The sequence below is a fragment of the Protomyctophum parallelum genome (assembly GCF_964188405.1).
Source record: "Protomyctophum parallelum genome assembly, chromosome: 9".
In the NCBI taxonomy this organism is placed as follows: Eukaryota; Metazoa; Chordata; class Actinopteri; order Myctophiformes; family Myctophidae; genus Protomyctophum; species Protomyctophum parallelum.
In genome coordinates this window covers 32,123,585-32,133,923 of record NC_139706.1, presented here as the reverse complement: position 1 = coordinate 32,133,923, position 10,339 = coordinate 32,123,585, and positions in this window count along the sequence as shown.

The window sequence follows — 10,339 nt, the reverse complement described above, 5'->3', positions numbered from 1 at the left end:
CCCTCTAGTTTTAACAGTTGCTGCTTGCTATTTTAAATGTGATGAAGTGATTAATGTGTTGAATTGATTTATTGTTTTGTTTTAAAAAAGGGTACCCTTGCATTTATCCATTGTATTGTTGAATGAATTCATATGCTTAGATTATAATAAAAAGGCTTTTGTACTTTTATACCTTATCCCTTTGTGTCGTGTCATTTGCTCCGTATTGGTGTGAACTGGAGTCCGAACTAGAGTAGTAACTGATAAATAACTTTGACAAAATTGACATGATGATGTCTAATAGCCATAGGCTAACTGTTGAGGGATGCAGCCTCCTATGCTGCATTTGGTAGCTAAGGGGTTAAAGTGGCTATACAGGGAACCCTGCCGCAGACTATAATACATATTTGCCTAGATAACCTTTGAATTCTAAGCCACTAAATCTTTGAGACTCCAGGGCAGGAGATGCTAGTAATGTACTCAGGTAAGTCCAAATTAATATATTGTAAAAGATTGTAAGACCTTTTTTTAAACCATGTGCATATTTAGACTTTACATTTAATGTTATACGGTTAAACTTATAAAACTATAATACTATATAAATGAACCTTTTACAGATAAATACTTTAGGGGAAGAGCTGCAATACTTAAGGAGGAAAAGAGTAGAATTACTTACAGCAGGAAAAATACCAAGACATGACGCAATGAGGAGAGTCCGCACACACTCAGCACATACTTTTCAAAAGATTATATTCACCATTATATGTTCTGGGGAGCAGAATGGACTTTACAAGAACAGCATCGTGAAAATTTCTCCCCCGGACAATGTCCGGGATTACATTATATAGGGCTTGTAAAACAAAACAAGAATGACATAGGAAGCAATTCATTTTGGGTTCATAGGCTAATGAAATGGTAATATTGGCGACCCCTATTGCCGGGGAGGTCTACTTAGTTGACGTGGCAAATCACACTTCCTGGGAATTCCCAAGGAAGCTCTTAGAAGGAAGTGAAGTGGTCACGTGACTGGGCTGCGCCATGGACACTTTCACGGGAGCCAAACTACACCCGGAAGTTCGGCAGAATGCATTGGAGTCAATGAGAGCTCAGTGACCAGCTCATGAAGAAACATTATTTATGAATGACAGAGACCTTTTGTAAAGTGATCGCTTCTGGAAAATAAAATTATATATATAACACGTTATTTTAGGCTGTCTTATTTTTTTATGTGCATACTACTTAATGTGATTTATTTTTTCAAAGAGCAGAGAGCAGCCCAGGCAGAAAACTTACTATGTGCTCTTCTATAAATACCTCAATAAAAATAAATAGTTATTAAGTCGAAAAACAACCACTCGGAAAAAACGTGTGATATCACTTAGCCTATGTCTTCTTTCATATTCCTGAACCAATTATATGACAAAGCTCGCAATTGTTCATGTATAATGTTTGTTATGAGCTGGTCCAGCCGGCTCCATTCACTGCCATGTATTCATTGCACTACCGGTGTGAGTTTGGCTCCCATGAAAGTGTCCATGAAAGTGTCATGGCGCAGCCCAGTCATGTGACCACTTCACTTCCTTCTAAGAGCTTCCTTGGGAATTCCCATTAAGTAGTATGCACAAGTAGTATGCACATCAAAAAATAAGACAGCCTAAAATAACGTGTTATATATATTATTTTATTTTCCAGAAGCGATCACTTTACAAAAGGTCTCAGTCATTCATAAATAATGTTTGTTCATGAGCTGGTCACTGAGCTCTCATTGACTCCAATGCATTCTGGCGAACTTCCGGGTGTAGTTTGGCCAAAGAGATTCTATATAAAGAGGCGACACTCTCATTAAACCCCATAGAAACAACCAGCGCCCAGTGCCTCCGCCATATTGGTGTGATGATGCAACTTCCGGTTGCTCTAAAAACATTAAAAAGGCATTTTCATTCTATTCTACTTCTAATATTATCCTTCTACAGGACTGGTCTGTGTTGAACAGCGAAAAAGTATTATAAATATGCATGCTACTTAATTATTTACTCATTATTTATCATATTTATGAATGGATCAAAGCTGAAATTACTTTAGTAACATATATTCATTCAGAATATATGTAGCCTATATGTGTGTGTGTGTGTGTGTGTGTGTGAACGTGCGTAGGCGTGGCCTATGCGTGTAAACGTGCTTCCAAATTTGAATTCAGCTTTTAGTGCAATGGAAAGGAAAAGATATAACTACAACCATTATAAAGCATTATCGTTTGATATAGCCTACATGAAACCTTTCTCCCCAGACAGTCAGAACATCAAGTCATCTTTATTCATGTGGCACATTTATAAACAACAGGTAACCCATAACCCCAAAGTGCTTTCCAATGGGTCATGACCAAAATGATAGTGTATAGGCTATATATTGTTTTGCAGTCCGTCTATGATAATATGTAACAGCAATGGTGATTTTCACTGTGTAGCATTATTTGGGTGATCAAGCCAGGCCAGCCTAAACGGCTATAAGTGATCATGTGCCGGAAGTCTTTGCTCAATTATTTTTGATTAATTTAGAGCAGACAGCAGAGCATATATAGTTATATGAGCAGAGCCATAACTATATGATCCAGTTATCACTGGATAAGTAGCGTTCTGACTAGTTTTTGGAATTACCACTAGGTGGCGGGAGTGACAAGGTGCCACCATCTTGGTGTAATGACGTCATCCACACCATCTAGTGGTGATTCCAAGTATTTGAGGAGTGTCGCCTCTTTATATAGAATCTCTTTGGTTTGGCTCCCATGAAAGTGTCCATGAAAGTGTCATGGCGCAGCCCAGTCACGTGACCACTTCACTTCCTTCTAAGAGCTTCCTTGGGAATTCCCAAGGAAGCTCTTAGAAGGAAGTGAAGTGGTCACGTGACTGGGCTGCGCCATGACACTTTCATGGACACTTTCATGGGAGCCAAACTCACACCGGTAGTGCAATGAATACATGGCAGTGAATGGAGCCGGCTGGACCAGCTCATAACAAACATTATACATGAACGATTGCGAGCTTTGTCATATAATTGGTTCAGGAATATGAAAGAAGACATAAGTGATATCACACGTTTTTTCCGAGTGGTTGTTTTTCGACTTAATAACTATTTATTTTTATTGAGGTATTTATAGAAGAGCACATAGTAAGTTTTCTGCCTGGGCTGCTCTCTGCTCTTTGAAAAAATAAATCACATTAAGTAGTATGCACATCAAAAAATAAGACAGCCTAAAATAACGTGTTATATATATTATTTTATTTTCCAGAAGCGATCACTTTACAAAAGGTCTCAGTCATTCATAAATAATGTTTGTTCATGAGCTGGTCAGTGAGCTCTCATTGACTCCAATGCATTCTGCCGAACTTCCGGGTGTAGTTTGGCTCCCATGAAAGTGTCCATGAAAGTGTCATGGCGCAGCCCAGTCACGTGACCACTTCACTTCCTTCTAAGAGCTTCCTTGGGAATTCCCAGGAAGTATGACGAATGGGAAGTGAACCATTTAAGTTCAGAGGTTATCAAACAGTGACTTACAGCGGCACCTTAAGTTGGGAGGACAGTGTTGGAGAAAAACATGTTGTTACACAGAGGGAGGCACTCAATCCAAAACAATTCTTTATCTCCCGCAGGCTAAAGTGTTACTATATCTACACATGGAAAATTACCCCTTCATTCACCAAATACCCAAAATACCTATCAGTAACAACTCTCCCAAAAACCTGTTACATATACTCTATGGGTATGAAAGCCTGATTGTTCAAAATTGGTTATTTGTGGGGATAGAAAACACATATGGGAGCCCCAAAAACACAAAACAACAAAATGTGATGTTCACCTTAAATATATACTGTAGCTCTATGTGATATGTGATTCTTGTGGGCTTGTGTGGGCCTCTGTTTGCGGCTGCCTTTCACTGAACCTTCACATTTTTATTATTTTGTTATCCAGAGCCATAGTTACGACATTGAGGGGAAGAAAACAGCCTGGTCACATGGTTCATGTACTTGCGCGAGCCCATAGACTCCAATGCATTCCGTAAACTTACGGTTGTCCCCATTCAATCCCATTTATTCAATAGAGGTCCTTGTAGTGGTAATTCTGTCTTATACTCTATGGCTGTGTTATCTATTCTCTGTTCTATTCTATCTAATTCTGTCATATACTCTATGGCTTTGTTATCTATTCTCTGTTCTATTCTATCTAATTCTGTCTTATACTCTATGGCTTTGTTGTTATCTATTCTCTGTTCTATTTTATTTATATTATTATTATATTATATTTATAATGCTGTCTTATACTCTATGGCTTTGTTGTTATCTATTCTCGGTTCTATTTTATTATATTATATTTATAATTCTGTCTTATACTCTATGGCTTTGTTGTTATCTATTCTCGGTTCTATTTTATTTTAGCTTGTGTTTTAATTGCACTTTAATGGCCTTTCACAATGTGTTTATTTTCTTAATGCTCTTAATGTTTTGTGATAAGCACTTTTAATTGCCTGTACTTGTTAAATAAATAAACTTTCCTCCTCGTAGTAGGGGGAGATGTTTAATTTGGCTCACATTGAGCAAACACATAATGGACACATTAAAAGCGTTCAAATATGAAGAGGAAAATCTTCCTTTTTATCGCTACCATCTTGGTGTGTGTGTGTGTGTGTCGGGGGGACCTTAAGCACGGGGGGAGTAGGCCTAATCAGTAATTCTGGGAAATTGTACACACGCACACACGCACGCACGCGCACACACACACAACAGTCTGATGACAATACAATCTATAGATTATCATCAGATCATGTGATAATTTTGTTACCAGATTGACAATGTTTTACGCACGCACGCACGACAGCGTGCGCACACACACACACACACACACACACACACACACACACACACACACACACACACACACACATTGTGTTTAATGTATTGTGTAGTGTCTCTACAGGAGTCCAGAGAAACAGCAGACTCACACTGTGACTTTATCGTCAACAACATCAAATCAGAGCCTCCACTCCATGAGGCTGCCTGTATGCGTGTGTGTGCTCGTGTGTGTGTTCTTAAAATGTACAATTTAGGCATATAGCAGACTTAATCCAGAGCGATTTAGGGGAAGCAAGAACAACACGGTAATACAGCAAATACATAGAAATAGTCAATAAGGATCATAAACAACCTAAGAACCTAATATCTGTCTTTACGGTAGCCTACTTGTGAGGGGCAGGCCCAATCTGGAAAAAAAGTTGCTGTACTGCATGGAATTTAGATGTTTCCAGAAAGGTTAAATAAATATAGAGAATTACTTTTTCTCCCTTTTTTTGAGAGATGGCCAAACGGCACCACAAGCATACAGACACATTTGAAAAATATACATCTTGGGGACCATTCAAGGACCCAGTCCTCACAAGAAAATGTGTTAGAGCTCATCAAGATTAATCATAGGTTTAAAGTCTGCAATCTGCATTCCAGGCACCGCTGGGATTCTCAATATTACTTTCTTCCACCGGGAAAGGTCCATGGCCACCTCATGGTTGATGCCGAGTGCTTTCATAATTTCATGTCAGCCAACACTGTCGTCTCGTCAGCCATATTCTTCAGCCGGCCACTGGGTCTTGTCCCATCCAAGTTAATCGACATTACTTTTTTCACCAAATCGTTCTCTTCCTTCCTTAATTACCACGTGTCCGTACCATTGCAGTCTGCCACTCCTCACCAGATCCATTATGGCCTCCACTCCCATCCTCTGCTCTGCACTGGTCTTTCTCTCCCTCAGTGACACACTGAACATCCGTCTGATCATCCTCATCTCCGCTCTGTTCACTTCTCACCCTTGTGGTCGCCACTATAGGTCCACCCCCCATCAGCGTTAAGCATGTCTCCCAGGTAGAAGAAACTGTCCACCATCGCATACGTCTCCCTGTCTACTACAAGCCCCTCTTGCTCGGCTGCATCTGATTGTGGGACTTCTCCGCTGCACCTCTTGCACTGGAATGTGTCACTTGCCACTTGCCTTTTACTCCACTGCATCTCTGATGGACCCATTTCTGCTCCTGGCTGTGGTATCACTCCCAGGCCAGCACCACCAACCATGAACTTTGACTTCTCCGCATTCACCTTCATCGCTTTCACATCCAAGCATGTCTTCCAGTCTGCTATGCTAGGTCTTCTCTGGTGTGAGCCATCAGTACCAGCCTACCAGGTCATCCACAGAGCAGCTCCCATGGTAGTTCACCCCTCACTTTCCTTGATAGAGCTACAGGTACAATTAAGCTTGAGGTTATTGGGTTAGGATTAGGCATTTAGAGGTTAGGTTGAGGTGTTTACAATTAGATAGATTGTTGGCATTTTCAATGCCGTCATAAAGTTGTCCTCGCAAGTAGCCTATTAGTTAGGTAAAGTTAGCTTAAGTTGTGGCAAATCTGCAAAATAAATGCTTACCACTAGCTTTCTTCACAGATGTGTTCATAAAGGTGTCTACTATCACAGAAAAATGTCTTACAACCCAACTCCCTTGGGAAACGTTGTGACAGCTGCTGAAAGTTGGGGTGCCATTATCAACCAATATAAGGCAAAGAATTCCAAATTGCATTATACTTTAAGTAGCATGTGACATGTCAAACTAGGGGGTTTTCATGATGCTGAATCCATTCCAAGCATGAGTTTTGCACGAAAATACTTGCCCAAATGTGCTGACCTCATCACATTTGTGATGACAGCTATGGGCATTTTTGTGCAAAACAAATCTAAACTAAAACAAAAGTCGGCCTCCTGGTGGCACTATAAAGGGCAGATGTGAAATAATGCAGGTCAAAGGTTTTTCCTTGGCCTCTAGGGAGTGTGCATGCAATGTTTCATCCAGATCGGTGCAGTTATAGGTAAAAATGTGAAAATTGGCCTCATGGTGGTGCTATAACAGGCCGTTCTGGAAAATGTGGGGCAGAGGTTTGTCGTTGGCATGCAGGGAGTGTGTGTGCAAAGTTTGGCATCGACCGGGTTAGCTGCCACTGTGTGGCCATGGAGGGTAAGGCTTGCCAAGAGAAATTGGCCATATTACCCTATATTGTTCTGAATACAAAACAGGGTTGTATTATAATCGGGGACTAGACTATTTAACATTCAATGTTCTTTTTCCACAAATGTGACCAAATTTGACTGGGAGACTGCCATTCGACTTTTTTGAATTTTTGTTTTTTCATTTCATATCAAAGCAGGGAATCATAGCTTCAAATTGACATGTTGGTTGTTCAGTTTGACCCACCAGTTTTGGAGATATGGCTTATAGAGTGATGTCTTGCAGAAAACAGCGAGTTGAGAAAACATACAATAGTTACATGTTTAAGCATTTTTTCATATTTACATGTCAATTTCAGCTCTGACACTTATTTCAGACATGCTCTAGTATGTGAAGAGTCTGCCTGTGCTATTAACTCATTTTGAAAAAATAAAAATAAATTATCCTCTGGTGAAAAGCTGGAATGTGCGCGATGGCAGTCTCTCAGTCAAATCTGGTCACAAATGATGAGTCTTGTAAAAATGGGGGTCGTCTTATAATCAGAGCCGCCTTGTATTCGGCACAATACGGTACTACCTTTTGACATCTGGTTTCCCCGCTCGGCGCTCGCAGACCTCCATTGAAAGAAACGGCTTATGTTAGCATTAGCTCATGCTGTTTACCTTTTGCAAGAAATGTTAATATTTCAATCGCGATAGGATGAAAAATCACAAATCCGATCCGAACCTTGGATGGATGGTCAAAACCACAGACAGCACTCATAGTTTCTGAGAGGAAAATCCTATTTTAAATGGTACTCTATTGGATGCGTGCACATGTTTCCTGGAGTTATGGAGTTAAAAAAATTGAGTTAGCTGGTTTCTGCCAGACAACGTTAAGCCTCTAGATTTGTGTTTTGGCAATTTTAGTATCTGCTTGATTCGATAGGCAAACTGTGACAATCTTGGACTGTATCAGAGAGGCTGAGTGTGCATACATTAAAATTATTAAATAGTCTTGTAATTAATCATTTGACAGGGACATGCCGCTGAAATCACACTTTATTATGGGATCACATTAGGGGACCAGGGCCAACATTTTATCCCAGCCAGACATGCCTACAGCTGCAAAATGATCCACCACTGAATATTAACCTATTCCAAATAATTTATTTTACAAGATATAGTGACACCAACTACCAAGAGAAGAAACCAAGCACTCTGCCACCCTTCCAGTTATACAGATTATGCTGTCAGCAATGATTAAATTTATCACTAGCCACTTGGATACCACGTAGCAAGTTCACCTCATTCACTCCATACCAAGTATGGGGTGAATGTTGTATCATTTACACTTGATGTGCTTTATTAATAGATGTTGTTATGGCTACTTGGATACTTTTACTCTGTGTGGGGGGTGTGGGGGGTGTGTGTGTTATAGCCATTAAAGTAAAATTAGTAGGCCTACTCAGATTTTCCAAATAGTGTCAATCTTTTTCAGAAACAGCAGATCTACAAACACAACACATCACATTGTAGCTCAGCTTTTTTCGAATAGCCAAAGTGTTACGTTTTGTATTATACAATCTGCAAAGTAACAAGTAACTAAAGCTGTCAAATGATGTATTAAGTATAACAAACATGGAAAGTAAAGTAAACGTAACTCTTAGGCCCGACTCACACCTTTCGATCTAGCATACAACATTGATGCATGCTAGATGTATACAAAGGGTGTGATACATCTTGCCCCAATGCATTTCCAATGGAAGTCACATGGTTTGACACATTTGTGCTGTACGGCTTTAGACTGCCCCCCACCCCCTCATACAACACAAATGTAGTGTCAAACCATGTGACTCCCATTGGAAATGCATTGATAGCTTGCATCAGCTATACATCTCATACAACAAGCATACATCAATCTGTTGTGAAGGTGTGAGTCAGGCCCTACTGTGCATTGGGAGCACTGCACTTTATTTTATAGTACTTGAGTAGATGTACTTAGTTACTTTGCACCACTTTCACAGGCTAAGCATGAAACAGCCCCAAGTGTACTAATTGCTACAATGCAGAGTGACATGGGTTGTCTTAACTTAAAATGTATAGTAGTAGTAGAACATCACACAGATCTGTAGTGTAAGAAATGTGGCCACAGTGACATCACAAACACAAGCTCATTCCTCCCATGTCCTCTCTAGCAAAGACCATTAGTTTGTATTGGAAAAGCTGAAAAGACTGAGATCCACAGTCCTTTTGTAGTTGGATAGCTTCAAAAGTATAAAAGTGAGCTTAAAGTAAAACACAGTAATCAAAGTCTGCTGCGATTATATCTCAACCTTTCAAAGTTTAAATGCAGTTTAAGGTAAAGCAAACATGCTAAAGTAACAAGTGAAAGAAAAATGAGCTTTAATATGAAAATAACATTAATTTCCGATTAACTATTTCAAAAACTAGTATAATAATATTTGAAAATAATGACATCACACACATTTTCTTTCCACTGTATAACAACCCATTGAAACGTCAAAGCCACTAGAAACTCTGTTAGATTCCCTGAAACACACAGCCTTGGTTCTGGTGACTGGTGCAGATCTACATGTGTTCACCATGTGTCGACGGGTTGTACGTCCATTTTGAAATAGCCAAAGTATAGGCATGAAGTTGTGAATGTATGTTATATGTAATAATAATCAAAATATTCAAACTAAAGTTGTCAAATTATTGTTGTGGAGTAAAAGATGTAGTGAAGCAGAAGTGAAAGTGTTGAAAATGCATAATACTAATACTAATCCCTCAAATGTTTTACAGTACTTAATGTACTCTAAATGTACTTTACACCACTGCATGATACTTCATAATGTTTCATGTAGAGTTGCTCAGTGACTCAGATCTAGATGTAATCTATCTACTATAATGCCTATCAGTGGTGGAATGAATAATCAATACTCTATTGTAGAAATAGTTTTGTTTATTACAATTTCGATATTCAAAATGTAGAAAAGTACCAAAAGTAAAAGTAGGCTACTATTTATTCAGAAGGTCAATTTCACACTATTTCAAAAGGTATAAAATGTATTAAAATCCTTGGAAAATAGATTCACAAGCTCACAAATTAGAAATACTAAAAATAAAAATAAAAAACATGAACATAACTAGAAAAAGTGCCCTTCTGGGCACAGGTCTCCACCAGGTTATCCACAGATCCGTGCAGTTAGAGGTAAAAACACTTTTCGGCCAGTTATAGCGCCACCTTGAGGCTGAGTTGAAATTGTTCATGTGGCATTTTGTCCTGGGCCTAGTGGGAATGTGGGTGCACAATTTCATGGAAATCACGCGATGTGTTCATGATT